General features: G+C 42.4%; 1 protein-coding gene across 7 annotated transcripts in view; it reads right to left on the reverse strand.

Moving 5' to 3' along the window:
• Nucleotides 1-23283, reverse strand: part of WDFY3 (WD repeat and FYVE domain containing 3) — a 304293-nt gene extending 281010 nt beyond the window's left edge. For all 7 annotated transcript variants that reach the window (XM_088445038.1, XM_088445034.1, XM_088445033.1 and 4 more), the window contains exon 1: nucleotides 22828-23283. The gene's annotated coding sequence lies outside the window, so the exon portion shown is untranslated. The remainder of the gene's footprint in view (nucleotides 1-22827) is intronic.
• Between the last annotated feature and the right edge of the window lie 3279 nt (nucleotides 23284-26562).

The following is a 26562-nucleotide window of genomic DNA, read 5'->3' on the forward strand; positions in this document are numbered from 1 at the left end:
CCGGTGTATGACCGCACAATATAGTCGCCCCATCTGATGTACAGCACTGCCACGAGACGACATACGTGCATGTGCAATTGTGTACCTTTCAGACATTTGGCATCTCTAACACCGTCCATGCCTGGTTCACCTCTTACCTCACCAACTGCTCCTTTTCTGTGTCTGCCTCTGGCTCCACCTCCCCCCATTCCACCCTCCTCGTTGGTGTCCTGCATGGTTCTGTCCTGGGCCCACTGCTCTTCTCCCTGTACATCTCTACACTAGGAGAACTCATCAGCTCCTTCGGCCTCCAATACCACCTCTATGCTAATGACACGCAACTATACCTCTCCTCTCCTGAACTCTCTTGTGTCCCTTGTGTCCTCCCTCAGGTATCCAGCTGCCTCTCCGCCATCTCTTCCTGGATGTCCGAGCGCTCTCTGAAGCTCAACAGGGAAAAACCGAACTCATCATCTTTTCCCCTAATAGAGTCTCCACGCCAACCAATCTCGCTATCACTGTTGACAACACCATCATTTCCCCTGTCCACCCTCTCCTTCACACCCCACATTCAATCTATGGCTCAATCCTGAGGGTTCCAGCTACGCAACATCACTTGTAGTGTTCCCGCTAGGCTGTTTTAGCGGGGCACCGCACCCTGCCATATTTCTGAAGTGCAGAATGCACCCTGCCCTAATTCTGAAGGGAGGAACGCACCCTGCCCTCCAGCGCGGCGGCCCGCTGAGACAGCCTGCGGGTTCTGCCTCCACCCGCGGGTTGCTGTGTCGTGCGGGTGGTCAAAACGGTGGCGCAGCGGTCACAGCCGGTGAAAGGACGCCGGGCGCATGCACCCGGCATTCATTCATTCACAGTGACCGCAGAGCATGGGGGCTGCCAGGCATGTCCGTTAGTGCCTTCGGCGCACGCATAAGTGCCCTAACTGTGTCCGGCGCACTGCTTCTGGCCGGACCTAGAGTGAACACTAACTTGCATTAGGCCTTTCCTCTCCCGGAACGCTATAAAACTGATTATTCATTCACTAATCATTTCTCGGCGCAACTACTGCAACCTTCTCCTTACTGGCCTCCCACGTTGCCATCTTGCTCCCCTCCGGTCTGTTCTCCATGCTGCAGCTGCACTTCTCTTCCGCTCCCGCCGTTCCACTTCTCCTGCTCCCGTCTGCCAAAAGCTGCACTGGCTCCCATTCCCCTACAAAATCCTCTTCAAACTCCTCCCCTTCACATACAAGGCCCTCTCTAACTCTACTGCTCCCTAAATCTCCAACCTCATCTCCTTACATACTCCCTCCAGCTCACTCCGGTCTGCCAATGAGTGTTACCTCTCCTCCACCCTGGTTACTTCACCTCATCCTAGTATCCAAGATTTTGCTCGTGCAGCCCCCCTTCACTGGAATGAGCTCCCTCGCTTGATCAGAGCTGCAGTGGTAGCAGCCCCGAGAAGCCCTGTAGTGGCAGCCTGGATTGGTAGCCCCAGGGGGAGGAGACACCTCACCCTGGGGCTGCCTGTCCTGTGCGTGACTGGCAGGTAGTGCTTCCAATAAGAAGCCACCTCCACTCACAGTGTAGCCAGTGCAGTCACAGACTCCACTGGCTCACTGAGGTGGAGGATTTTACTGGGGTGGGGGGGCTGCAGCCTCGCAGCCTCTAGGTAAAATCTGCCACTGTTCATAGTACAGTGGTCTATAAACCCAATTCAAAATTGCAGCTCAAAATTGGGGACTCATTATTAACAGTTGTTTTATATTTATATTGATAAAGCATGTTAAATGTAATTTTGTGCAATCCAGATCATTCCTGTTTAACTTTTCAGTTTTTTCACCCAAATGACTGAGAAGTTCAGGCGTATTTTCAAAAATCAATATCGAGAACCAAAACATGGGCAGGAGAAATAACAAAACAAAGTTATACCATATATAAATTTTGACTTGTGTGCAAAACTATATAAAGAAAACAGATAATGGCCTCTTAAAAATATGTTTAAACATAGAGATCAAGTTGACAATAGTGTCCCTTTTACATCAATATACACAGGACCGATATTCATGATCAAACTCCTATCACACAGAGTCTGATTCAGACTGATCTCTTTGCACAGACTTGAATAAAGCATTATAGCAAAACAGCGCATACACAGGTGCAAATTTACACATTTTTGTGCATCTCCGGTAAGAACTGTACTGAATCTATCTTTCTGGGAAAGGAGCTGTGACAATGCGATCACACCGAGCAGTTCTGTCTTTTGAGAGTGTGGTGGGAGAATAGCTGGTGTTCCGTGCTATTCTGAGTCACTCGTATGGAGATATGAAGCCTGTTTCAGGGGTATCTCTTGCATCTAGCATTGGACTGGTCCAAATGCCGTAACTAATGATGAGGGTTATGGCTGCAAACGTAAAAACAGTGTCCGCTGTGGCTTCCCGCTTGAAGACGAGCAGATCTTTGTATTAGCTCTACGGAAATGCCCATTAGCATAAGATAGTAAGTCAGGCTTCCCTTGGCATAACGCAAACACAGCCACTTTGTGCTTGACTCAAAAATCATGCCCACAGTGTGCATTGATTCCACCATTTACTAGTAACAGCACCACGTGTACATTGAAATACAGTGGGTGGCGTTGGTACGCAACTAATCGCGTTCAAGCTGCGCACCGGTGTCTTCTTGGCAGCTTTTTTTTTTATTACAGCTGGCATAGAAAACCTTCCCTGTTTAACCAGACCTGAACCAACACACATCAGAAAAACAAACATACAGAATTAATGTGCCAGTGAAAGAGGTTGCACAGGGCCAAATGAGGAAGGTACAGGCAGTGGGTACATATATTATCCAGATCTCACAAATATGAGGAAGATCAGAGTAGTGTAACTTTCGTTTTTAATAATTTTCCAGCAAATACATTATACATGTAATATACAGTCACAGGGGCAAAATACATATACTGTAATAATGTTCTTATGCCAGCAATTGTCACAACACAAGACTGATTCGGCTATCTGCAAGCTATGGGAAAACAGCCAGTCTTACAAAGATACTCATAATAGCTTTGCTCACCTCGTTTAAAGTGTATTAAACATATTTCTGTCACTTATTTACTCAGCGTCACGCATAATTACTACTATAAGACTAATACATATGGTTATCCAGATTTTATGAGATTTTTTTTTCTTATTTTCAAGGGCACAATGGTAGAACTGTATTATTTAATCAGCACACCAAAATAATAAAAAAGTATCTACTCTAGAGGTACAGGAAGCACAACAAAGGAGTTTAATTACATTGCTCCACAAAAATATTATTAGAATTTCTGTGTAAGAACCGCAGAACTTTGGATTCACACAGCCACTGCAGGAGAAAGGAGTCTATGAATGACAGATCAACAACTCTACTACACTATGGCCCTGATTCAGACCCACTTGCGAGCGGCTGTCCGCTCGCAAGTGGGTCGATGTTCTGCACTGAGCATGCGCACGACGGAGGGAGCTCCGTCGTGCGCATGCGCCAGACGCAACGAGCGAAGGAAAGTCCTTCGCTCGTTGTGTCTGATCAAAGGGGGCGTGCTGTCGATGTTGATTGACAGCACGCCCCCTTTGGTGGGCGTGCCTACCTGATGGGGGCGATCCCACGGGAACGCCTCCCGTCAGAAGCCGGCCCACTGACATCACTAGTGATGTCAGTGGGAGTGATTTTGGCTCTGATAGAGCCAAAATCACTCCGGAGCTTGTGGTTGAAAACCTCAACCGCAGGCTCCGGCTCGCAGTTTCGATGGTCGCGATGGTCACGACCATTGCGGCCATCAAACTGCACGCTCGTATAGGCTGTGGGTGGTGACCCACAGCTATACGAGCGTCCAGGAGGACGCTCCATTTTTATGGAGGGCGGCCCTCATTCAGAGCGTGCGCTCTGCTCAGAGCGTACGGCTCTGAATGAGGGCCTATATCCTAATGCAGGGGTCAAACCATTCCCTCACACAGGTTGAGGTATTCAAATAAGTGTGAAAATAGCAAAAGTCCCGCACCTGTGGGGTTTTTCTTGTAGCTGGGGGACTTTTGCTATTCAGTTAGGTGCAGGAATTTACATTTTTTGAGCGATGGGAGTTTTTTCTTTTCCCCTCGCAGCCCCAGAGCACGGACAATTTTTCCTAAAATTCATATTTTACAGAAAAATGGTTGGGAATTGATCTGGGACCCCTATGCCCTCCCCAATAATTAATTAAGCAATTGGAAGTTTCCAATTTACTTAGTCAGTAATTATTCACCTTCTGAAGCAGTGTCTTCCTCCAGCATCGGGATCCGGTCTTCTGCAGCCAGTGGCATGTGTAAGTAGTAAGTATGTATGTGTGCGAGTGTGTGTAAGTAGGTGTATGAGTGTGTGACCCCCCCCCCCTCCCTCAGAGGCAGCAGCAGGGAATGCTACATGACCCAAAATCCCTCTCCCAGCAGCTCCCTGGGCAGTGCAAAGATGGAGGGGAGATGACCGGGAGCTGCAGAGACCACCGGACCGGTAAGCATCTGGGTTTTTTTTATTTCTCGCCCGTTTCTAATTGGATACCGCGGGTATCAGGAGCACGCATACCCACAATAATCCAAAATTGGGTGCAAGGTCCATGAGGCTTTTTGCGGTTAAAATCTCATGCCCAATTGAATATACCCCTTTATGTCATTATTTATTTCATGGGCACTGCTCCATTGTTGGCCAAAGTCCATTATTGGGCTATGAAAAAGGTTTATATAATTTAGTGAAGCATAGTTAAAATGCACGAGTTGGTTTAAGCAAATCCAGGATCTAACTCTGGTACATTTAAAAAGTGGATTTTTATATGTTTAAATTATTATTTTTCAAAGGCCCAACTTCCTGTTGCTTAGGACTTTGATAAATAGAGCCCCTCCATGAGGTTCTATTTATTACTTGTATGGAGCACATAGCATTGACTACTGTAGCTCGTCTTCAGCCACATTTATTTAGCTTTAGCTAAAACCTAAGCAGCTTCTTGAAATGTGAATGTTGTTTAGCTACTGTGATCGCCAGGTAACCTATGTTCAAGGATGGATATAGCTTTACTGATTTCACTGTAGGTTATGACATACTGTACAGATATACAGGTTAAATTCTTTAATTGAACAAGGGAGACTGTAAAACCACATATGGAGAACATGCATTTTCATTCTTAAAATCATATAAAAAGATACCAGCAATTCTTATAGTAACAAACAATCATTTCATAAAGATATGGTTTGGAGCGTGAACACAAGACTTCTGAATCAAGAGAGCCGAATCCCCTGTGGTAAAGCCATGCAGACGAAACGTGATACAAGCCACATCCCAGTGTCCTATGGAGAGCATTACATACACTCAGCTCTGCCTGCACCAAACAGAAACCACTAATTGCAGAAGGAACTGTCTGAGTCACAGAAAAGCAATGTAGTAATAAAATACACAAGACAAGCAAGTCCTTAATGAGGAACAAACTTTGCTTTGGGAGAAAAAAAAAAAAACGCCAAACAGAAAAAACAATTAGTCTTTTTATGCATCAGTCTCTGCCCCAATGGAGCTGACAGTCTAAATTCAACACAAGCCCACATTCACAATCCAATTAAGCTACCAGTGTCCTTTTTTCACATAGATAGGTCTCTAGTCGGGAATTGAACTCATGACCCCAGTGCTGTGAGACAGCAATGGTAACCACTGTGCGATATATCCAGGAAGTGTATTAAAACATTGGAACATCGAGGACCATTGGAAGCGATCGCAGTGCTTCAGTGTTAAAAAAAGGCTTGTGACATGTACTATGAGGCTGCATCTTAATTATGCACGCCTCAGTCACGCCGGAGTTCGCACCTCCACTCCCCCGTTTTTACTGGCCTGCCCATTACCACCCACAAACGGCCTCTCCTGTCAATCATTTAACTGGGCTGTCTTTACAGGGCGAGCGAGCAGTTCTAGATCGCTGAGTAGTTCGCGCATGCGCACTGCGATACATACTTAGATTAGCGAACATCGGCAGCAATGAGCGGACGCTTGCTAGCGAACGGGTCTGAATGAGATCCATAGTTTGCAACAAAGTATAATATGGGCAGCCAAAAATAGGAGAGCTCTACCACTGGAACATATATCAGTAAAGAAGAACACTTACCAGCCAAAACATACACCAAACCAATTAAGAAAAAAAAACACACACACACACACACACACACACACACACACACACTAATAATCCTTTAAACCATCACAAACAAGGGCAAGCTAAGGAATTCACAAAACAAAAGGATAACAATACTGTTATAATGTTTATGAAGTCTGCAAGTTGAATATCACAACAAAAATAAACACTCATGTACAGTAAAGTTGAAACACAACAGGAGAATACTTAACCATGAAGAAAGTAATTACAGTGTACTAGTAAAGGTTCCCACACACATAGCGATCTGCACACGATCCCACGATGTGTACGATTTGGAGTAAAATAAAAGTCCAATCTGACTTAAGATCTATCGTGCATCCAGTACATTGTGTCCCAGATTGGCAAATCTGCCCTACAGCACGGCAGATCTGAAGATGCGATGTACGACGAGCAGGGACGCACATTGGCATAGTGATCGTGAGTGTACACTCACGATTTGGCCATATTTTACACTATTTATCGTCACAATTCGTCAAAATCGGCTAAATATCGCTATGTGTGTGGCCAGGTTAAGATCACCAACACAATCTACATGATCTCATGCATCTGTGGTTTTTAATGCACTGGAGCAACTGCTGGGCCACAGGTGTATTAAGAGTTTTTTTTTTTTTACTTTAATCAAACCAAAATAGCGAATGTATTTTTCGCTATAAAAACAGATGTTAATAACTTTTCTCATGCTTAGGACCTGTATGAAGATAAATGTAAGTAGGCACAAGTACTCTTGACATAAACATGGGACGTATGTGGCTGGTATAGAGGTGCTTTATGTTGAGAGGAGTACAATTCAGCATTTGGGTGCGAATACCCTATTCTTATGTGTGCATTTTTAGGGCTTATTTAATTAATTTTTTTACACCTATCTGTCCATCTCAGAATAAGCCCCACTAACATCAAATGGACCGAACACTGGGGGAGGCCTGTGGAGTTTATATTAGGATATTAGTGCTTTAAACATGATTACAATTCCATTACTTTATCCCTGATGTAATATACACCAGATAATAAATGCAAACCAATTTATTTCCAAATATCCAACAGAAACCAGCCCCCAGGCAATACACACGTGTCTACCTCTACACTATTCTCCAAGTGGAGGTAAAATTGTTAGATAAAATATGAAGAAACATAAACACACACACACACATATATATATATATATATATATATATATATATCAGACTAATGCCGGCCATACATTGTGCAATTTCCTGACGTTAAGATGTGACTTCCCTTGAAATTCTCTATACGATTTGATTAAATGGTGTACGATAGTAAATACGATACCGATGCGTCGTCTCTCACAAAATGGAGGGAGGAAATTGCCAGGGATTATGCAAGACCTTGTACATCGGATCATTCATCAAGCAAAACAGCATACGATGTGTGGCACACTGTACACGATAGGTCGTAATCTTACCGTTTTTCCATAAGATCTATGATGCAGATTTACAATCTTCATCATATAAATACTGCACACGATTAGACGTGAGGATTGATCTAAAACAGCCATATCTTAAAAAAAATAAAAAAAATATCGCACCATGTATGGGCTGCTTTATATACACATTATAATACAACACCATCCACATACAAAGGAAGATGCATTACTGCACAACAAAAATGGTTTATAGTACATTGGGCACAAGGATCACATGGGATCATTGCATGCAAAGAGCAGTGCAAAGTGCCCCAAGTACTGTACACTGACCAAAGGAGTCTCCCTGAGACCTCAACAACAGAACCACGAGGCAACAGGAACCACTCCGTGTTTGGGACTACTTTATATTATATCATTTTCTTTCACTCAATTTTGTTTCCACATATAGCTCCACTTTGTTTTGTGTCACCTAGATATACTCAAGACAAAACAAGTAATTAACAATAATTTTAATTATAGCACTGAAGGAAATATATTAGGTGCTTTGTTCTTTCTTATATCCACATTCTTTGTATAGAAATCTTAATGGTTTTAAATTATTACATTTTTAATCACTCAGGGCCAGATTCAAAGTATAGGCACACATCCACATGCTGACTAGGGAAAGACTGTATGATTACGGCATTGCAATCGTACAGTCATTCCCCATCCCCTGCAGTGCCTACACTGAACGATATGTCGTTCGGTGTAGGCAACCTTCATAAGATGATTGATGTTGGAAACAACCAGCGTTAGCACGCATCGCTGGTCGTTTCCGACATTTGCATGCCCGATTAACGAGCGATTGAACGATAACGATGTTGTTATCGTTCAATCGGGTAGTGGAAGTGCACCTTTAGGAGTAAAGGGGGGGGACAGGAAGCGGTTTGGCATTTTGCACCCTAGTATGTTGCACTGCAGGTGGGACAGGATTTAAAATGTGCAGAGATCTAGATTTGAGAGGGTGTGTCCTATCCCAAGTCTAAAGCTGCCCACACACTAGACCAACTTTCATCCAACCATCCAACTAGTTGATTGGTTGGAATGAAAATCTGGTAACGTATGGGAGTAACTGATAATCAGTTTTTGTTCCTAAATGCCAGAAAACAGATGAAAATGGTCGTCAGACAAGTTTGTTAAATGTTTGATTTAAACAATTTGTTCTAACAACAGTTTTTGTCCATTTTCCGGCATTTGGAACCAAATTGCTGATTGTCATTTGCTTTCATCCCTTACCAGATTTTCATTCCAACCAATCAACTAGTTGGCTGGCTGGATGTAAGTTGGCCAGCTTAAGTCTCAGTGTATAAAGAAAACTGCCCAGTATTTGTCTGCTACTTTTAATATTCTCCCTTCTCTTCCATTTTTTTTTTTTCGCGCTCTCTCATATCTCTGACCATAGCACCAAATTACTGTATTGAAGACATGCCCTCCTCAGTCATCAGCACCCTCCCTGAAAAAAAATCCTAGATTGAGAGCTAGTTACCAATAACAGAACAAAATTAAATGCTGCAAATCAATGATTTAGAGGTAGAGGCAGAAGCACCTGCAGCTGCGTCTTTTGTTGGTCGTCCGTATGAGACTTGAAATGCTGCTACAAAGTCAAATATATTATTGGGGGATTTATTTACCGATTATTGGGACATAGCGAAAAGAAGATATAGGTCTGGTATTGCTCAGGGTCAGTAAGAAAAGGGCACAAAGGGGGTAGATTTACCCCTCTACAGGTTGCAAAACAGCTTTGACCCATAACAATACATGCTAAACAAGGTTTAGCATTTATTCCTTACTATTTTTAAAAGTATCAATCAAAGCCGCCAGTGACAACCCACTCCTTAGTAATCTGACCCCAGTCTTTCAGCTAATGCACTGAGTGAAGACAAATGGATGAATAGTAAGACTTATGGCCTCTACAGTCTACACACTACATTATATTGCTAACGATTTGGCAGATTCCGACGCATCAGAACTACAAATAGTCAATATCGTGCAGTGTGTATGCACTACATCATGTAGTGCGCGCTCCCATGGGGTCATCAGCCACATCGCCTGATCTTTTGTACATGCTTGAAGATCAGGCGATGCGGCTGACAATCCCATGCAGATCTATGCGACGGGGGCCGACATATCAGGCAGTCGGACACTGGATCGCCTGATATTTCGGCGCTGGGATCGTGGGTCGCATCGCTGGGTACACAATCATTTAATGTGTACCCAGCTAAAAAGGTAGAGAATATTGTGGCGGAGAGAAGGTTATTACGATTCTCTCTCATGAAAGAAATATGGATTTACTGGGTGAAGGTTATGTCAAAACAATTCTGATTGATTTTTTGACTGGTTGAAAATAGATGAAGTGGATGTAAAAAGTTGTGTCACATGGTAGACATAAATGACTGATGATCTTGGTACATTAGAGGAAGAATTGAAGTGTGTGACTACTACAGTTCAATGTCAAAAATGCAAAATGATGAACCAGTTAAAAAATAAATTAATTAAAAGGCTGAATATAGCCTATCAATATCAATGGCCAATAATGATACAGCAATGGCAACTACTGTTGAGGAAAGGAACCTAGGAGCTACTATTTAATGTGACTTAAAAGAGCATACAATCTCACAAGACCACATCTACAGTACAGTGTTCAATCCTGGAGGAACATATCTAAGAGATTGTGCACAAAATGATTAAACTAGTTACTAGTGCATGGTCCATACCATAAAATTCACAGAACAATGCTAGTGTATCTCAATATGCATACCATGGAGAAGAGGACAAAGTTTTTGAATAGATAAGTTACTGTATAGGGAGAAAGCACTCTACAGAGAAGAGGAAGTATCAAAATTACATGCCCTTCAACTGGGAGGTAGCAGATGTACTGGAGATATGAAGAATCACTTTACAGATGGTAGTAGATAGGTGGAATAGCCTTCCAACAATGGTGGCAGAGGTGAATATTGTAGAGGAAAAGACAAAGCTACTGTAGCACATATCTGGAAAAAAGCTAGCGATCAAATAAGGTCTTACATTGTTTGGAATATAAAATGTGCAGACTAGAAGTGCAATGCGATTCTACGCTGCCATACAAAGTTGTTATATTTCTATTAAAATACATTATGCATGGTGTAAAAATGTATATTTTTGTCCCTTTCTCCTTATTACGACTAAATATGCAGTGCTGACATTCTGTGGCATTAACTGAGCAATTCTCACTTTAGGCAGTTTGAGACCGTAAAAAAAAAAAAAAAAAAAAGTAATAACAACAGTATAGACTTTGGAAGACTAATATCCCTTGTCCACTACTGTCAAGATAGGCCATGCCTCAGTGGAAACGCCTCACCCCCCCCCCAAAGAAATAACCCCTGGGTCCAGTGACCCAGGAATGCGATGCAGGAAGCGGGCAAGGTTGTACACTGACAGGACCAGAGTTAAGGGGCAGTTTAAACGGATAACCCAGGTAAGACAACGCAGGTCCTGTTTACAGCATGGGGAGATCGGGATTTCCATTTTTCTAAACTTTTTACATGGAATATCATCAAAATGTGAGGCTATGGCACACAGGTTTACCAAGTGAGGTAAATTACCTTGCCAAGTCACATTTACAATGTATAACCAAAGGCTATGTTTCCCCCTTCTATTTTAGAGAATGCCATTTGTTGGACAACCTTGGTCCAACAAGTCATGCACCTCTTTTGGCAATAGGTTCTGAAGAGCTTCAGATTCTCTTTGAACTTAGAACATCACTGTCTACATCGCTCAGAGAAACACAATAAATGTACTGAACATCTAAAGAGACCAACACTGCTGGAAAGCTGCAATAAAGCACAGCTGGAAGGCAGACACTGCATCTGTTCAGTCAAGATTGCTCAGAGAAAAAAAAATAAAATACCCAATTTGTTTACCAGTTTTCATGCCCGGGTTACCAGTTAGCTTTGGGATGCCAAGTAATTGTACAATTAATATAAATGCTACTTCAAATCACTTTCTACTTTACTGGTGGAGTTCTGTTCCTCCTGCAGAACTAGCTCTTTGAGCTTATTAACAAAGTCTGAATAGTCAACAAATTCAGACAAAAGGCAGTCACAGGCTACTATAGTATTATAGGATGAAAAGACCCCAAAATAACAATAATTAGGTAATAACACTAAAACGGCAGCAGTGCTATAGGGGCAATACACATAATAGATAAACAGTAGTCACTTGTTATTCAGAAGGAACCATGTACTAAATATGTATAGCAATCTCAATCTTCCCTGTTCCCTGCTCCCAATTCATAAGGAACCATGTACTAAATATGTATAGCAATCTCCCTGTTCACATTAAAATATATTCATTACAATTATGGCCTTTAGACTGAGGCTTAATATATTTAAACAAAATACATTTTGTAACTACAGATATTGAAAGGAGATGTATCAAAACAGTCTAAAGAGGACACTTGGAGGTGATGACCAAAGCAACCAATCAGCTAATGGGTATCATTTTATAGAATGTACAAGATAATGATAGCTAGAAGCTGATTGGTTGCTATGGCCAACCTCTCTACTTGACCTCTTTAGGTTTCATACATCTCAACCATATGTACTAAACAATGAAGAACAAGCATTTTTTTCTTGTTAATATTAAAATGATACTATTAAAAGAACACTAGTGTTTACATATATAAAATCTGAAGGAAGCTGGCCTTTGGATTGTAATGAAATTCAAAACAAAATAAGCTAGAGTCAAAAAATGTAAAGTAGTCTAGTTTCCCTAAAGGCAACATGACCATATACCTATAGCTTTCCCTGCAAGATGCTTATGTTGCAACTTCATTTCAGAATGCCGTGTTTGGTAATCTGATGCCTGTATGTGAAGCCCATGATTATGTCATAGGAACAGGTACTGCTCTATGACATGCAACAAATCTAAATATGGCTTCAGTAAACTTTTTAATATTAGGAAAGTTTCAAATGTCCACCTTTGTATTTGTTTTCTTAAACTTTAAGTTGAGATAATTTACCTAAAGGGTATATTTAGTAAATGCCTGCCTAACTATTACCATAAGTAAGATACACTTTCCAGCCATGTGCATCTAACATTACCTGCAGCTTTCTTCTGTGCTGGTGAAGTGGTCACACTGTGCCATAAACATGACACCAGAGTGAAAAACAACTCACATCAGTGATTTCCTATTGCACGAGGCAGATAATGCAGTGGTGTGGAATAGAATTATGCAGAAGACTGCATATGATCCCTCTCCTACTATCCTCACCAATCAGTAATGTTAGATCTACTACTGGCGAAAGAGAAGCAGACACTTACATTTAACAAATAAACCCCTCAGATTTATTATGATGGCCTGAATTTAAAAAAAAAAAAAAAGAAAAAAAAAAAGTGTTTATGCTTTCATGCTGAAGTAATGAATGAATTCCAAGTATTAAGCTGAGTCGCTGTCATGACAGATAGGGCCGTATTCAATTAGGAGCGAAAAGTCAGTTATCGGCGATAAGTGATCGCCTATGACATCATTTTCGCCATTGTCACTTATCCCCAATATTCAATTTCAAAGACATTTGCAGGTGCGAAAATTCTTTGTAAAAAAACGGGGATAAGTTTTCACCACTGTTTCGGTGGCGAAAACAAGTGAAGATGTGGGGTTTTGGGGTGCAGAATAAAAAATAAATAAATAGCCTGCAGCCTTTGGAATGTCCCCTTAATGTAATCTGTGTAAAAAAAAAATAATATATATATATATATATATATATATATATATATATATATATTATATTTAAAAATTCCTTAGGACACCCCAAAATAAGGTACTTTCATTTTGGGAATGAAAAAAAATGTTCGGGAGCAAACTTAAAAACTAGCGGGTCCCCATGTATGCGGCAGGTGTTTTCTAGAATGCGGGTGGTTGCAGCAGGTGGATTTTTGAAGAGTTAAAAAAAAAAAAATCACTAGAGGGACTTAAAAATATGCTTGCACTCATTTTCATGTACCCCAAATTTGATGGGACTAGTTATTTTTCCAAAAAAAACAAAAAAAAAAACAGATAACTGCTGTTCTTCACAGGCGCATTTATGCACCTGCCGGAGCTATTTAAAAACCCTGATTACCTTCAGCAGGCCAAATCGGGGGTACCCATAGTGATCCCCAATGTCAGGCCATCTTTTGAGGGGTGACAGGCTGATTTCCCCAAAACTGACTGGACTTTACGATACTTACCTTTCCGCCGAATCCTAATTGAATACGGGGGATAAGCGGGCACGTGCCAGATACTTTAGCCAAGTAAAAAACGGCGATGAGGGCGAAAAGTCAGACCTCTGACTTTTCGCCTCAAATTGAATATGGCCCATAGACTCACACAATTTCACTTTGAAGCAAAATTAGCATGTATCAGAGAAAAGTTGTCAAAGCTGCATTACCATTTAAACTAACAAAATCAGCAAAGCTTTTAAACGCACCACTTTATCACTATGGAGGAGGGGGATGTAAGTGTTGGCCCATTGTCTTTGATAGAGGCCTCTAATTGGTCATCCCGCTCTATAAAATGTCCCCTGCCCTCCAAAGATTACCTGCATTTTAAAACACATTCCAGGAGCACAAGTCATTTAGAAAGTGCTCCGAAAATCGCATAGCATTGGTATCTCTCTCCTATCTGATTTGAAAATATTTAGTCTGTCTAATGCCTGTATGGCCGCAACACACATGCAGCCAGCAGCCACCTGCTTTCTCATTACTCCCTTTAACACTCTATGGCAGAGGTTCCTAAACTCCGCCATTACTTTAGTACAGTTACTCCCTGGAGTGTGAGAGTTTTTAGAAGTGGAGATGTTGCCCATAGCAACCCATCAGATTCTAGCTATTATTTTCTGGATTGGTTGCTAGTTAAATGTAAAGTAGAATCTGATGGGTTGCTATGGGCAACATCTCCATTTCTAAAAATGCTCACTTTAGTAAATATACCCCCAGGTGTTAAAGATATCCATGCTTGAGTCTAGATGGTTAAATCAATTTGACTCAGATATTAATTAAGTCGGGAATTCAATTAGCCGCAATAACCCATTAACGTGTGAAAATGTGAGTTTTTACAGTGTGTTAATTCTCCATAGAATTAACGCATTTTTTCGGGGGACCTAATGAGGTGAACATTTGGGAAAATCCCTATTTTAAAGTACAAATATGGGGACTTTGTTCAGAACCACTGGGATACCCTCCTCAATGATTAATTAGGCACTCAGAAGTTTTTAATTGTAAGCTTAATTTGGCCAATAATGACCAGTCATTTTTTAGGTGAAATTCTGCAAAATGCAGAATATGGGGTTACAAGATGTTAGACATGTGTAAGGAAGTGCTGAATGAATGGAACAGATGTTTTTAAGCTTGCAGTTGTGAGTTACTGTATAGGTGTTTAACATATATTTAAAAGCTTAAAATTACATAAATATCTACTTACCCCCTGTTTCCACTGCCGCAATAACCCGGTTATTGCCGGGTCTACCTGGGTCGCGGCTCAGTGGAAAAGGATCCCAAAAAATAACCTGGGTCCAGTGACCCAGAAATCCAACCAAGGTACCGACCAGGGTTGGACACGGGAAAGACCTGGGTTAAGGGGAAGTATAAAAGGGTAACCGTAGTCGAAAGACCCTGGTCCCGTTTACAGCATGCGGAGATCCACATTTCCCTGCACTTGGAGATGATGTCATCTTCAAGTGCCGTCAGAAGAGTTATACTGCATACGGGGTCAGTGTGAACAGCGCCTACCTGGGAGTGACCCGGGTCAGCGCCGCCGCGTGAATGGGGTCTGCCCCTGGTCTGACCTGGTTAGCAAGTGTGTTCCAAATCCTGGGTTCGACCCAGGATTTTGGTGGAAAAGGGGTATTACAGATGTGTGCACATACATCTTACTTCCTTGCGCATTAAACAGCCCTTCTAGTCTCGCCATGTAACGTGATTTGGTAGCACAGAGCGTCTTTTCATGCGACTTTTCTTATTCGCAAAGTGAAAACTGTATGCAAAATGCTACGTCACAGTGTCACAGCCGCTGACACTGTAACATAGTGTGTCACATGCAGATACACCTGCAGTCGCACACAGCATATAGGCATGCCGCATCATTTTAATCAGCAGAATCTGTTTGTGTGGGATCGGCGGTTCAAATCCCGACAGCGGAAGCCCGGTAGAGGTGAAGATCCCGACTGGCTAAAGGTAATTATAAACTAATCTAACCCCCACCCCCTATCCCTAACCCTTCCTTAGGGCTGCCTTACCCTAAACCCCCCCTCCCCAAGTGCCTAAACCTAACCCCTCCCTTCCCTGCAGCCTATACCTAAGTCTCCCGGGGGAGGGGGGGTGCCCATCCCCAACCTTCCCCCGGGTGTGTCTAACCCTATCCCGCCCTTCCCCTAGCCTAACCCTCCCGGGGGGCTGCCTAACCCTAAGTCCCCCCCAGGAGCCCATTACCTAACCCCCCCACCTCCCCCGCGACCGGCTTACCTTCGATCGGGATGCCGGGCTCCCGGCGTAGGTGAAATGACAGGCGTTGGGATTTCGACGCCTATCTCATTAGTCCCTTGCCGGGATTAGACAGTCGGGATTTAGACAGTCGGCATCCCGACTGCATACAGTTTGTGTGTCCTATTTGTATCACTTTGCGAATAAGACGCATTTGAAGGTAAAAAGTTGCATGAAAAGACACTCGGTGCTACTGAGATGCACAGCGCTCATCACTTATGTTTAACTTTATTGTAACGCGGAGGGACACATCTGTACAGGCATTTTTATCCATAAAACATGGACTGTAATAGCGGAGTTTGGGGACTTCTGCACTACGGGGTAAATTTAATAAGGAGCAAGGGAGACGAGTGGCTGTTGTAATCGCAAACAGCACTTGAGCTTCCCCATCTCATGCTCCCAATCTCTACGATTTTTGTACACAGCCCTATGGGGTTGCGAACAAAAATCTGCAAGTCCGGCTGTTCCGTTCGGCATATAACCACACGTACTTGCGGACAAGACTTAGTCGGACCTAACTGAATTGACCCCTAGAGTTTTCTTACAGCCACATAATTTACCAGCATGAAAGTTAAAAGGATCGCATTATTACTGTTGCTATTTTTACACAAAATTACTGTGGACAATTTTTCCCACTTGCTATAGTTATAGAACTGCATGATAACAGTTACCTTATTAATAACACACTCTTTTTGCCCACTTGAAACTGAGTCAGTAAGCCATGGATAAAAAAAAAAACTCAATGACACTTTTTTGTGAAATGTAGCTAATGTTTAAGTTATATCATATGGATTATACAAAGCTTTCTAACAAGACTTTCTGCCTGTAGATCTAATGAGCACCACCAGTCACCTGCATGTACATAGAAGTATAGGTGTGTAGCTGCACTGCGTACAATATCTGTGTTCTTTAACCAGTTAAGAGGGATAAAAGGAGCAGATGTATGAAAAGGTATTCGTTGTATTTCCGGTAACTGCGCACGGTATGTGCTGTGGATAACATTTTCCTGCGTATATTAATGCAGGAAAGTGATCAGAGTGACAGAGGCACTATGTGTCATTATAGGCGCCACTATTAACTAGATACAGCGCCAATTTGGTTTTGCAATACCCATTTCACACTGCATTCCTAGGTCGCACCCAGGATTTTGTACACAGGTCCATCCCAGGTGCAACCCGGGTGAGATCCCTTTCAGAATGGTGGCCCGACCCAGCTTATTGCGGGTCGAAGATGTCACCACCCTCGCATTAGATCATCTCGTGTTCAACCCTGCTCTTTATGCGGATTGAAATGCCAGGTCGCTCCAACCAGGTTATTTCAACTGGGCCCTTTCACAATTGTTGCACGTTCACATGAAATAACCCGGGTTATTTCTGGCAGTGTGAAAGGGGTGTAAGTTATGAACGGTCACTGGTACTGACCTGACAACTGCAGCTTTTGATTTCATGACGGCACACACACAGCTCCGTCCACGGTCCAGCCCGACAGCCAGGGTTTGTGTTCACAAAAAAATAAGACTTTTTTTTTCGTCATAGTTACTTCCTGCTCTCTCAGGTGTCTATATGCTAAACCTTGGGGAGAAATAAAGTACTAACCAATCAGTTCCTGTTACTTTACAGGCTGTATTTGAAAAATGCTTATTGGTTGGTACTTTATCTCTCTCCAAGGCTTAGTACATAGACCCCTTAGTACATAGGGGTCTATTCATAAAAACTTCTCAGCGGTAACCTGCTCTGTGAATAGCACAGAGTAGGGAAAAGCCCAGATTTACCAGGGCTTTTCTCTGCTCTATGAATAGTTAGAGGGTAGTTTAGACTGGTAGATGCGCAGATTCACTGCAAGCAACGATCACAGATGCTGGAAGAGTGAGTCTGCGATTCCCCGTAGAAGCGACTTAACACTCTCCCTCTTCAGCAAATGCTTTTACAATAGGTCACTCCTGCTTTGCCTTGATAACGCATTTTAGGATCATTATTGGCCACGTTAATACAGCTCTCCCAAAGTTCCATATAAATTTCAAATATTTTATCTCTTGTCATGACATTTGTATATGAGAATGTTTCAATATCACAGAGAGGCATGTAATGTAGAGGGGGCATCTCCACTAAAATAATTTGTGGACTATTTATCCCCATACCTCACGTGGTGTTGTATTATATAAACAATGTCACACGAGGATATGTTGTGTCTTTTTCTTTCTTCTATGTATACTTCATAACTGAAATTGAAGAGGAGGATCTCCCCCTAGAGAACTGGAGGGAAGTTTGGTTGAGGTTTATAGCGTTATATGCAAACGGTTAAGGTGTGTGTGTGTGTGTGTGTGTGTGTGTGTGTGTGTGTGTGTGTGTGTGTGTTCCCTTCATTTAACTGTTGCAATTAGGCGGCTTTATCTTTTGAGCAAATAAGAAAGCACCATCTGTTTGTATTAGACCAGGGAACAGGGGTAAATTACCCCACATGGGGTAAAAATGAATTTCCTGGGGGTAAAAATGAATTTCCTGGGGGCAATGGACAGACAGCCGGGCATGCACAGAATGATTCATATCCAAGGCCGTCTGTGCCGCAGGGAGGCTCTAAGCTGAGATGTTATTACCAGCGGGCGCCTGGCTCCTTCCCTACAGCACCGCGTTAGCCGAAGTTCTCTTCTGAACTCCAGCTTCCGCCTCTCTCCATACACACTATGGAAGAGATGTCATGACGTCTCTCCCATAGTTCCGAGAAGCAGCTGGGCGGACAGGACAGCGGCGGATGCAGGAGCGGGGATTAAGGTAAGTGTTTTTTTTTGTACAAGCGGCACTATATGGGGGCACTACTACATGATTTCCTTCCTTTCAAATCAAGGGGGTAACGTCGGCATATCTAAATATATTTTGGGGTAAAAGGTAAAAAAGTTCCCTGACCCCTGTATTAGACCTATAAATATTTAAACTCCATTTATTCCATAACTTCTAAATGTTTATAGGGATTCCATAAAGTTGTAGGTTTACTTTTTTTTTTACATTTAGCGTAGAGTTGTGTAGACTTTGTTTCTAATAGTTGGGCCACATTAATAGAGCTGACCTGGGTCTTCTTACAATCACTTACAGTAGAACATAGGTGATGGTACCAACTGACTATCCACTGTACATGTATATGGGCTCCCGCCACAATTATGATCTAATGGCCTAGAACTGCTCACAATAGTGTGCTGACTGATTTAAACAGGATACCTATAATAGTGGTCAGATCTGGGTGCTAAATAAAACTGTGCGTGTGCCAGTGTGTGAATATGATATGATGTGGATGTGTTTTCTGTGGCTATAGTTTTATCCAAAAGAGGAAATGTGCTACTAATGCAATTGGTTCTGTTTTTAAAATATACAGTCGGGTGCATAAATATTGGGACATTGACAGAATTTTCATATTTTGGCCTCTATTCACCACCACAATGGCTTTGAAATGAAGCAAACAAGATGTGCTTTAACTGCAGACTTTCAGATTTAATTTGAGGGTAATTACATCCAAATCAGGTGAACGGTGTAGGAATTACAACGGTTTCTATATGTGCCTCCCACTTTTTAAGGGGCCAAAAGTAATGGGACTATCAACTGAAAAGCTAATTTCATGGACAGGTGTGGGCTATTCTCTCGTTATTTCATTATCAATTAAGCAGGCAAAAGGTCTGGAGTTGATTCTAGGTGTGACATTTGCAGTTGGAATCAGTTGCTGTCGACTCTCAATATGAGATCCAAAGAGCTGTCTCTATCAGTGAAGCAAGCCATCATTAGGCTGAAAAATCAAAACAAACCCATCAGAGAGATAGCAAAAACATTAGGTGTGGCCAAATCAACTGTTTGGAACATTCTTAATAAGAAAGAACGCACCGGAGAGCTCAGCAACACCAAAAGACCCGGAAGACTACAGTAAACAACTGTGGTGGATGACAGAAGAATTATTTCCCTGGTGAAGAAAAACCCCTTCACAACAGTTGGCCAAATCAAGAACACTCTCCAGGAGGTAGGTGTATATGTGTCAAAGTCAACAATCAAGAGAAGACTTCACAAGAGTGAATATAGAGGATTCACCACAAGATGTAAACCATTGGTGAGCCACAAAAACAGGAAGACCAGATTAGAGTTTGCCAAACAACATCTAAAAAAGCCATTACAGTTTTGGAACAACATCCTATGGACAGATGATACAAAGATCAACTTGTACCAGAGAGAAGAGTATGGAGAAGGAAAGAACTGCTCATGATCCAAAACATACCACCTCATCAGTGAAGCATGGTGGTGGTAGTGTCATGGCGTGGGCATGTATGGCTGCCAATGGAACTGGTTCCCTTGTATTTATTGATTATGTGACTGCTGACAAAAGCAGCAGAATGAATTCTGAAGTGTTTTGGGCAATATTATATGCTCATATTCAATGAAATGCTTCAGAACTCATTGGACGGCGCTTCACAGTGCAAATGGACAATGACCCGAAGCATACTGCAAAAGCAACCAAAGAGTTTTTTAAGGCTAAAAAGTGGAATGTTATGCAATGGCCAAGTCAATCCCCTGACCTGAATCCAATTGAGCATGCATTTCACTTGATGAAGACAAAACTGAAGGGAAAATGCCCCAAGAACAAGCAGGAACTGAAGACATTTGCAGTAGAGGCCTGGCAGAGCATCACCAGGGATGAAACCAGCATCACCAGGAATGAAACCCAGCGTCTGGTGATGTCTATGCGTTCCAGACTTCAGGCTGTAATTGCCTGCAAAGGATTTGCAACAAAGTATTAAAAAGTGAAAGTTAGATTTAGGATTGATTAGTTTGTCCTATTACTTTTGGCCCCTTAAAAAGTGGGAGGAACATATAGAAACCGTTGTAATTCCTACACTGTTCACCTGATTTGGATGTAATTACCCTCAAATTAAATCTGAAATTCTGCAGTTAAAGCACATCTTGTTTGCTTCATTTCAAAGCCATTGTGGCGGTGAATAGAGGCCAAAATATGAAAATTCTGTCAATGTCCCAATATTTATGCACCGGACTCTATAACTTGTGGGGAATTAAAACCATGGTCTTAGCATAAGACAATGCTGTTGCATCCTACAGTGTGGTTGAAAACAAGATGTCCTATACCTGTATAACACCGACCTCCAGTTTTATTATACTCCTGATACTTTTATGAGCATACAGGAGTCAGGCCTTATACATTATACACGCAATAAGTACAACATACATTTTTGAGTAAAGAAACATATTTTTGCAACTTGCTACAGTAGAATTTGCATATTCAGCAAAGAAAAAAAAAAAAAAAAGTCCTCATAAGAAGACATTAAACAGGAAATCACAGTAACATGACCACATGACCTAACTTAGCAAAATCCTAATACTGCAGCAAATTTTTGAAGAGGTCAAGCACTGGCAGTAAAAACCAATATCTACTGTAATAGAATGACATGATGCGTATTAAGTTTCTACAAAATATTGACAGGCATACAAATTAATCGGCACAGCACTGAAATTCTATGCCAATTTAGAAGTACAATTATCAATATAATATATTGTAGCAAGGGTAAACATTGTATTGAAATTGCTAGCTAACCATATCCTCTGTAGTCTCCTCCTATTGGATTAACATTTATTAATATAATGCTAGGATATTTCATTATACTTTACAATAGGGAACTCAGTCATAAAATGAGACTTGGTAGTAGCAGACAGAGGTAAAAGGGGCCTACATCGCAGCTTACAATCTATACATCCCCTAAATTGTCTGTACAATATATATTTGCTATAAATCATTCCTGCATCTTCGATAATCAGTATAGGACTATATGGTTTTGTAAAATAACAAGAACAAAACGAATCAATGAAAATACTATTAAGGAGTCACAATTAGCCTAAATGCAAACAATTTAGAGATTACTTAATGCCACAATCCAACAATACATTACTGTTCCATACCTAGGTCACTCACAATGATGTTGGGAGAGAAATGATACCACTTAAGAATTTATAATTACATATACTAGAAGTAGGAGGAATACTGTGCTGGTTCTGTAGGTTACATGTTACATAGAAATATCAAACCTCCACCACCGACATTACTAATGCTGCTTACTAGCCAACTCTGACACTGCATGGTCATCATCAGACTGTTGCTCACCAGGGACATGAGATAGTCTGCACAATAGCTGAGACAGCCATACAGCATGGTCATCATCAGACCGTTGCTCACTAGGGACATGAGATAGTCTGCACAATAGCTGAGACAGCCATACAGCACTGATTGTGTAACACCACCTCATAACACACACATTGTGTTCACTTTATAATCAGCTCATGTATTTAATAAAGAGACATGTTTACAAAATAAAAAAATGCACTGGTCTATGATAGCAAACCAGTGTGACTGGTGACAGTTATACTGGGCTCAACCCGTTCAAGGTTCATGCACAAGCTCCACAAACTAGTGTTTGTCTTAACTCTACACAGAGGCAACAAATGCCTTATCCCTCTGCACAGTGTAATATTATTATTATTATTATTATTATTATTATTATCTGCAGAGGCCACAGCCACTGAAATAAATACATTTCATTCCTTACCTGGCTGGAATGAAGACACTTATAGGCCTGTCTTAACAAGAGTGGGTTAAACCAGGTCTCTTATCCACATATAATGCTATAGCTACTAGTGATAGTATATACACCTTGAGGCACTTTAGTAGTGCCCATAGAACGGGCTAGATACAATGGCACTCACCTCTATGCAGGGTGGCACAAGTAGGTTGCAGAATAACAGCAGCTTGCTATTTTATTCCTCTCCTTGGGTTTATTTCCTGCCCTCCTCCTTTAATGCAGTGCACAGGCTGCTCCTCCCGGCATGCTGATGTCAAAGCATCCCTTCCCAGATAAATCCAAGGAAATTCAAATGTGACTTTTGATTTTAGTACAATAATAATAATAATAATTATAATAAAACAATATAATCATCCAAATGTCAAGGTGAGGAGAGAAAGGAATGAGGAGGAGGATGAGTCTGTGATTCTGCTTCCATCCAGTGTGTGCCTGTGTGTGCCTGGCTGCTATGCCCACAGTACTGTGCCAGCTGCTGCTGCTGTTTGCCTGGCCTTCTCCTTGTCTCTTCCATCAATGCTGACCGCCCAGGCCGCTCTCACCATCCTGGACAGTCAGGAGTAGTTGCTGTTCCCAGCAGCTGCTGGTGGCCATTTTTAATCTTTATTCCTCCTCCCTCTTCCTGACTCACTCCGAGATCTTCCCTCACCCTCTCTCTTTCCCTCCCCCCTGCTCTGTCTCTGGTGTGTGTGAGGAGGACAGTGCCTGTCTCTCCTCTTTTCTTCTGTGTATATCTATGCTGGCAGGAGAATGGCCAGCCTTTGTCACTTCCCTCCCTGCAGCTAGTCTTATTTCCAGAGCTAAAAATGGACCAGTCGCCTCATTATTAGCAGAGTAACGAGGAATTCCCAAATTGTAGGTTACCATGGTCACTTAACCCATAAAGTGTTCATATCTGGACGACACTACATTAGTTGTTTTTGCTGTTGTTATTATTACACTTGCTTTTCTTTATGATTGTTTACACAATCAGTTGAAATACTATAAGCAAATAAAATTACCTCCAGGTGATGAATAGAGATTTACATTATTTATAAAATACAGACCAATTCCTAAACTGATACATCTTTATTGTCTTATGGATACTAAGGACCTGATTCACAGTTATGCTGGGTACACACTAAAGGATGTGTACCCAGTGCGATCTCATGCGGCGGGGCCAGGCGGGATTGCCGGCATTGGCAAGTGCGTACACACTTGCCGATGCCAGGAGTGCGCATCGTCAGTGACATAGCGGGTACACTGTCCGATGTGGGTGATATGTCGTCTAATCCGCCAAATCAGACGACATATAGGCTTTAGACATAAATCCATTTGTGATAAAAAAAAACCACTTTTCCACACTCTTGGGCAAAGTGGCTGTGTCTGCGGGAATCCTGATACTACTTTATGCTAATGTGAGTTTCCGTAGGACTATTGCCAGGATCCATGCGGCTTCAAGCAGGAAATCGCTCCACCCACTATATTTCCGTTGACATTTGTAACCGTCTTTCTAGGTGCAAGAGATACGTCTTAAATAGGTCTTTGCACAACTCAGAATAGCATGGAAGTATAGCTGTACAAGGCAAAACAGTTCCATGCGATCACATTGTTGCCACCCAGTTCACGCCCCAAAATGCCTATTTCACACATAGAAAAATCCAGCTTTTGCGCATGCGCTGTATGTTATTCACAGCGTGACACCATCCAAGGAGGTGACACCAAAATAACACAGCTTCTCTGCTATTTTGGTGTCACTCCCTCAGATGGTGTCACCAAGCAGTGGTAATAGATGTTGAATGCATGATCGAGTCATCCACACTGTCCCCGGAGAGGCTGGGGCCTGCCCAGCAGCTCCCAGAACAAGGTGCAAGTCCCCAGCATGATGAAAATGGGGCTTGATGCGCTGTCATGCCCCCAAATAATCATACAACTGAGGGTGTGGCTTACTCGGCATGAGGCCACTCCCCCTTCTGTGGGCACAAGAAATACACATACAGGGGTGTCAGGGTGAGTAGGTGCACAGGATGGCACCAACCCCAGTGACACCCTGGGGTGCCGCAGGGCACTTGCAAGGGTGTCACAGGTTATTGGTCCAGGACCAAATCAAATTATTTGTGATCCATGTGATAGGCAAAACCAGAGCTGGTGGTTGCCAATCATAAAATATGTGACAAACAAAAGTGTAGCCCTGTCCACATCCACATAACTGAACCTAAAGATGGCAGGTCAGCACAATTTACTTAATTTAATCATTTTTGCAGAAGAAACTTTTGGCCTAGGGGGTGTCGTGACAAAAATGTTGATAGTCTAGGCCAGATACCGTAATTCAAATAAGTTTGGGAACTACTATCTTAATAGGTTTCTGGAAACCCTTTTGCAAAAATACATTCAGCTGAGCAACATTTATCTTTACTAGTTACAAAGTAGAAACTATCTAATAATTTATGGTAATTCCATATCATCCTCAGAGGGAAGAAGGAGACCACTGTAGCAGCCAGGAGTAAAACTAGGCTATATTCATCCCAGTACAAAGCTTCAGCACCCCCCCCCCCCATACCCTTGTGAATAACTAGTAGTCATATATGACTAGCTGTCAACATTGTAAAGACTGAAATGTACGTAGGGTGAGGGGAAAAATATGTTTAGTCGCAGTATAGGGACAAGTGTGGTACCCCACAAGGTCCCATTTCAATTGAGCTTTTACAACCCCTCAAAACCAGTCTGCAGCCCTTGTTATTTAGGCTAGGTGTCTGTCCCCTGTATTATGCCAATGCATTATATGGCAGGAGAGGGAGGCTTTGGACAGATTGCTAGAGGTATCCTACCTGTGTGGGAAGCCCAAAAAGATACATGAGCAGCAGACCAGCGGCAGAACTCCCACCTGAAGGACCCAGAGAGTAAGCCAGCTAAGGACCTCAGTAGCACCCCAGCTGAAGGACCCAGAGAGGACTCCAGCTGAAGGACTCCATCAGGACCCCAGCTGGACCCCTGCAAAAAGACTTTGATGTTCTATGCTGTGTCAGAGTAAAGCACTGCAGAAGAGAGGAACAAACATCCCAAGTGCAGGTGAACCCCCTCGTAGCAGAGTGAGCCAGCCATGGAGACCCGAATAAAGCCGACAGCAGCGGGAGTCTAAAGGTCACCACAGTGTGTAATGTAACCGGTTTCCTTACCCTAATCTCCAACGTGGATTTTCCTAGCAAGCAGTATCCTAACTTGGGACCTGATTCAGCAGCGATCGCAAGTGTAATTACGCAGATTGAGCAATTGTTTGCCATTGCGTATGTATATAAGCCGCGCTTCGATTGCACTGCGATTACGAATGCACAGAGGAATCCATTGTAATGACAGGCTGTGAGTGTTTGGGGGTGGTGACAGGGGAGTGTTTGGAAAAATGCAGTCATGTCTGTCCGATTAAATGCCGTTGCTTGGGTGTGCATAACTTAGCCACTGCGATTGCATATGCAGCATGAGAGCCCACTGCATGCAAAGAGACCTGCAGTGTCTGCAGAAGGTCAGCAGTGGGCGTCTTTATGTCGACAGTGCTTTGGCAAGCATTAGCATATTTTCGTAGCTGTCTTCCGTGCGAATTCGACCCTTAGTCTGGCAGCCTCAGTAGTAAGTCAGTGTCTTAAAGGTCTCCAGCCTTTAGTGAAATAATTCTATATTTGCCCATGTAACTTATATAATGATTTTGAGCTGAAGGTTGATTTTGGTGGAGTACCTGCTCCTGGAGGTTGGCAAAATTCTGGCAGAGATTTCTGTTGTGTTTCTATTTTGTCCAGGTTTTACAACCTGCTTGTTACTTTTTTCTATGAAAAAACTGGGGGGGGGGGGCTGGGGGGGTGTTTGGTACCGCACAGAACCATTTATTTACAAC

This window comes from Taudactylus pleione, unplaced genomic scaffold (genome assembly GCF_031769625.1).
Source record: "Taudactylus pleione unplaced genomic scaffold, aTauple2 ptg000376l, whole genome shotgun sequence".
Taxonomy (NCBI): domain Eukaryota; kingdom Metazoa; phylum Chordata; class Amphibia; order Anura; family Myobatrachidae; genus Taudactylus; species Taudactylus pleione.